Here is a 6,231-nt window from a genome sequence, read left to right as displayed (position 1 = left end):
ACCGACCTTAGTAACCCGAATAACACAATTAGAAACACAAAAAAAAAAAATACATATTATATTTTTTTTCTGCAAATCTCAATATGGAATTGTACTACCAACATTAACATAAAACTTCAGCATAAATACAACATCAACATAATTGTCTTACAAGTTACAACCATACTACAAGCATATCCACCAAGTTGTCTTACAATCATTAAGATAAACATAAATAATTAAACGGGTTGACCCACCCACCTAACCCGTTTATTAAACGAGTTGGTGGGTTGGCATACCCCTAACACAAACATGACCCGTTTAATAAACGGGTTAGGCAGGTCGACCCGTTTACGACACAAACCCGTTTAAGTCAAACCCTAACCCGGCTAAGAAGGAGGTTAGCGGGTCAGGTCAGATTTTTCCACCCTTAGTCTCGATATATGATTCTACTAAAGGTTGTTGAAAGTTTTTTATTAGTTTTTTTTTTTTTGCAAAATAGTCCCTGCCATTTAAGTGATTTTGCAAGTTAGACTACGACTTATGTGATTTTGCAAATCGGGTTCCACCATTTTCGTTATCAGGTCAAAATGTTCCTTTTGTTAAAATGGCCTAGGGATGGCAGTGGATGGGAGGAAAATAGGACCCCGCTCTGCCTTGCCTTGTTTAGACCAAGGATGGAGGACATGAAATGGGGATGGAGGTTAAAATCAAAATCTGTATAGAGATGGAGGTGGGGATTGACTTACACTTTCTTCCACCCCGTTCTGTCTCGATCTTCACTTTGTCCCGCCTCGTTCTGTCCTCAATCCTTCTTTAGAGATGGAAATGGACCCAGAGAAAGCAAGGGATGGAGGTTAAAATCTAAACTCGTGCGTATATGAAGGCGGGAATGGAGGTTCAGATTTTGAGACAGGCGAAGGTGGAGCCCGCCCCGATCAACTGTCATCCCTAGAATGGCGTTAAACTAAACAAGGTAAGACGTGGACCAATGATTAAATGTCATGTAAAATGGCTATTATGCACTCAAAGCAGTAAACCATTTCAATTTTTTGTTCTTATGGCCTTCTAAAAGCTTCATTGTTATCAATGCCTTTTCTTTGACTGCCAACTTCCCCAAAGTGACCAATCTTTTTTGCTATTGTTACTAAGGCCAAGAATCTCTCTCTCTCTCTCTCTCTCTCTCTCTCTCTCTCTCTCTCTCTCTCTCTCTCTCTCTCTCTCTCTCTCTCTCTCTCGCTCTCTCTCTCTCTCTCTCTCTCTCTCTCTATATATATATATATATATATATATATATATATATATATATATATATATGTGGTTGCATGTGAGTCTCTTGTTCTGCCAAAGGAGGATCGTCTTGATGGGGGGTGCTTGTTTCTAAGACTCACTCTCTCTCTCTACGATTTTGGATGGCTCGCTATCGTCGGCATCGACCAAACTTTGGAGCTTTCTAGGGAATTAGTTCTCGTCAACCTCGCGCCACCAACCAGGATGCCATTTGAATCTTGGAGCATTCTCTTAACGATTGAGGAGCAGCATTCTGCCTCAGAAGGCATGGTGCTCCTGTTCAGTTGTCGTTCATGTTATTTGCTTCCTTCTTTCATAATCTAGCAGTGGTTTTCGGAGCTTGCTTGGAGTCCTGGTCCTTTTATGCTCCCTGACATTAGACAAATCCTACGAGATATGCAAAAGGAGGCGGCATGGGCATGCTCCGTCGGGACCATTCTTCACTCACCCTTCTTGATCAGGGTTATCGTCGATGAGTTGATCAAAGGTTGGCAACTTGTCCCTTCTCCATGGCCATCATCTTTCGCCAACGTCATCTGGAGGGCAGTGATTCACAGGGCTCGGTGATTGGATTGGTGGTGTTCTGAATGTCTATCTTTAAACTTTTGTATTCGAGAAGGTTGCTTTCGTTGTGGATTCCAACATCGGGGATGCAAGCCTCCCGTCAGCTATGCTTCATGTTGCTCCCACCTTCCTGATCCCTTACCATATGCTCATCGTAAGCCTCCCACCAAGTCCCATGAGAAAGTCTTCTTCAGCAACTTGCAGGAGCTTTGTTTCTTCGAGACAATAGTAGCTTTGGTTTTGGCCTTCTAGGTGGGCTCCATTTGGGTGCCCATACGATGGAGTATCTAGCTTCCTAGTGGAAGGACACCATCTTTACCGTGTTCATCTTCTTCGATCATCGATCGACACGATGATTTGATGGCGCGACGGTCACAGTCCCCCACAATTTCAGACTCGTCCTCCTCGCGCGTGGCACAACAATTTTGTCGAGCCAATTGTGCCATCATTAAATGCACAACACCCAAGCCACAACAAATCAGCAAGTCGACGGCTGCATTCATATCATTTGACGCTACACACTCTACCCGCTTTGCATGGGCATGGGAGCCATGCGTTGACCCCCATGATCAGAAATGTATTGTCATAGGTCCACATACCACCATAATGGCCCACACCATATCTTCTGGGTGTTTAACTAATGGTGAGCTTGGCCATACTAAGGGGTTAGGCATCATTATTTATGTATCGAGTCTCGAGGAGGAGCAGATGGACTTCCTTTGCACGCATGCAAAATGCCATGCATGCTTCGAGGGAGTGGGGTTTTTTTGGACACTCAAGGCTCGCCTTCAGCGGCATCGTCCTTGGGGACGATGCAACACTGATCGAAAGGGGGGTATCTGGAATCCTCTCGGTGGATATCGAATTGAAAGTATATTTGGAGAGGAGGGCCACCACATTGTCCGTTTTGCCCTCTGGATCACTCTTGCTGCAGACATCTCTTGGCCCTATAATGACAATAATAAACTTTTGCTTCCCGCCGGATTTTTTTAGCATACTGCATACTTCAGAGGCCAATCAATATTTCATACCCCATAATCGGGTGCCTACTCTGGAGTTCGATACAAACTCGAAGTCGAGTTGCAATCGTTTGAGGGGGAGGGACGACTTCGCTCAATGCCAATCTGGAAAGGCAGCACGAAGAATTTTGGGGATGCCCATTGGAGAGGTGCTCTTGAATCTGCAGGTCTGTCTACCGCAGAAGCAGATTGTTGCTTTAGAAGAGATGGTGAACGAACATGTTGAACCAACAACAAGACACATGAATAGTTTCAAGAGAACCAAGCAGATGGAGCAAAACACATGTTTACGATTGTATCAGACCTCTTAGACAATCCTCTGGGCCCAGGAGGCCAAGGGCCTTTCAAGATTGATAGCTATGAAACTCATATGTTGGAATTTACGAGGGCATAAACTGCCCACAGAAAAGGCTCTTCTCATCCCAGAGTATGAAGGAGACTGAGCCAGACGTTGTCGTCATTATCAAGACTAAGATGGAGTCTATCTCCTTAGCAGATGTAGCTTTCATTTGGAGAGGTGCAGGATATGCATACAAGCCAGCAGAAGGGCACAAAGGTGGCATTTTGGCGCAGTGAAAGTCGAATCTTCTAGCACAGCTTGTCAATTTGGGGCATTTCTCTATATCCATACACTTCCCCTTGCCCCATCTAGTCTCAGAGGTGGTTCTCACTTGTGTGTATGGCCTTGTCACTTCGGCCTTCTGGCCTGCTTTCTGGAATGATCTTCAGCGTATCATTACGATTTTTCCCCAACCACAGCTATTCGTAGGAGTTTTCAATTGTTTGCTCAGTTGCAATGACTCCAGCGCTCTGGTTACTCTGAATCCATCTATATGAGGTTTCTGAACTTTCATAAATGATAACAACTTGTTTGTACTTGATCATATTGGAGAATGCTTCACTTGGTCCAGCAAGTGCTTACAACCTTGTTTGAGGATTTTAGACCAGGTTTTTGGCAAATGTCAGCTTAATGGAGCAAATTCTTGACATTATGGTCAGTGCAATGCCACGTACGATTTTGGATCACACGACATTGATCATCACCTGGGGTATGGGTTTCACAAGGGTGATACCCTTCTCGTTTGAACAATGGTGGGTCAAAGATGCTAAATTCAATTCTATTGTTCAAAGAAGCTGGACGGAGTCAGTGCAGGCATCTAGGACTGCGATCATATTATGTGTCAAATTGAAACATTTGACGACTGAAATTGTTCAGTGGATTAAAGAGAGAGGGGCATCTCGTCTTTCTCATTTGGAGAAATGGGAATGAAAGCTATCAAATTTAGAGGATTACCTGGCCTCTAACCCCAATGTGCCTGAAACACAACAGTGGGCCATCAAAGAAAGTATGGGGGATCTTACAAATCATATCATTGAATGGAGAATTAGGGAGGAGATTAAATGAAGACAGAGATCAAAGATCTGATGGTTGACATTAGGTGATGCCAATACCTCTTTCTTTCATCAAACAACATCTAAGCACTATTGTGGGAGCAGAATCCAATCTATATCAATCGAAGGGAGAACTTTCACCAGGGATCAACTGTTGTCGGCCATCAATAATTAATATGCTCAAATTTTCTCACTTTCTGCCAATGAGGGTGGGGATATGGGCACTCTCCACTTTCGCTTTTTGTCATCTCACCAAGCTCAACAATTGCAGGTACTATTTTCTTTAGAGGAGATCAAGCAGGTTGTTAGGAAACTATCTGATTTCAAATCTTCGAGATTGGACATTTTCCTGATTGACTTTTACAAATTATACTGGGAGATAGTCAGTCGGAACCTTCACGCTCATTTTACAGAGTTTCACTGGAACACAAGATTGCCCTTTGATTACCATCGGTTTATGATGATGTTGGTCCCAAAGAAGGGTGCATCGACGGATATAACACATTTCAGACCAATCTCAATAATGGGTGCTTTAAGAAGGATCATTGCTAAGGTATTGGCAATGAGACTAAAAGTCGTCATCTCATCTCTTATTTCCCGCACCCAGCTTGCCTTCATCCCAGCTAGAAGCATCATGCACGACTATATCATTGCATCTGAGGTGGCACATTCTATGTAGTGTAGCCGAAGGCCTTTTTATATGTTAAAGTTTGATATTCGCAAGGCCTTCGATTCAGTGTCATGGACCTATTTCTTTTGAACTCTAGAAGCTATGCAATTTGGGCAAAGATGGCAACGATGGAACAAAGAGATTATCTCTAAGGATGAAGCAGTGGTAGTGGTGAATGGCAAAGGGGAGGGTCATTTCTGGTAGAGCGCGATCTTCGACAAGGGTGCCCCTTATCACCATTGCTTTTTAATATTGCAGCCGAGGGGCTTGTCATTTTGATGCATAGAGCGGTCGAAGCAGGACTTCTGACCCCCCTTCCCTTCAATGGTTTTTTTGAGCATGTGGTTCAGTTTTCATATGATATTATCATTTTCGGAGAAACTTCTTTACCACAGATGACCATGATGCTTCTCATTCTAAAGATTTTTGCTATTATCTCAAGACTGCACATCAATGAAAGGAAAAGTTTCATCTATTTATTCAACACTGATAGAGACACTCAAGCATGAGCATTTACGATTTTTTGTTGTCCGGTGGAAGAGTTTCTGACCACCTACCTGTGGTTGCCGTTACAAGTAGCTCAGTTGTGTGCCCCGGCATGGACAAAAGTCATTGAAGCAATTCATCATCGATTAAGTTATTGGAGGGCTAGATATTTGTTCATAGCAGGCCGGGTTACAATGATAAAGTACGTGCTTTCCTCGTTGCCTTCTTATTTCTTAACGGTGTTGCAGATGCCTTCTTCGGTTGTCAAAGAGATCAATAAGATTTTAAAAAGCTTCCTATGAAACAGATGCCTTGCCGGCAAGAAGAAGCAACTAATTGCATGGCCATTGATAACACAACCTGCACAGCGAGGAGGCTTGGGCGTTCCAAATCTTAAGCTAAAAAATATGGCCAATATTCTCAAATGGTGGGCTGATTTGGAGTCATCCTCGGATCCCTGAGTTATTTTTCTTAGATGTAAATATCACCTTCATCAAGGTGATTTAATTGATTGTCTGAATATGATGCGCATGCCGAGTTCTCATTTGTGGAAAGCATGGAAGTGGGTCTTCACGCAGTGCAGACATTTCGGGGGGACTTCACCAGATTTCTTTGAATGGGCAAGGAACACATCTAGTGAAGTTACCATTGCTAAGGCTTATGGATCGCTGCATCCTCCTAGAGTCGATTGGTTTCCTAGGGATCAACTTTGGAGAAATGGCCCCACTCTACGATCTAGGATCTTGCCATGGCTTATATTGCATGATTCTATACAAACCCAACTCAACATGAAACGGTGGGGCTTTCAATTGGCCAGTAAATGTATGTTGT

This window comes from Nuphar pumila, chromosome 3, assembly GCF_984573655.1.
Source record: "Nuphar pumila chromosome 3, dmNupPumi1.hap1.1, whole genome shotgun sequence".
In the NCBI taxonomy this organism is placed as follows: domain Eukaryota; kingdom Viridiplantae; phylum Streptophyta; class Magnoliopsida; order Nymphaeales; family Nymphaeaceae; genus Nuphar; species Nuphar pumila.
This window is presented reverse-complemented; position numbering follows the sequence as displayed.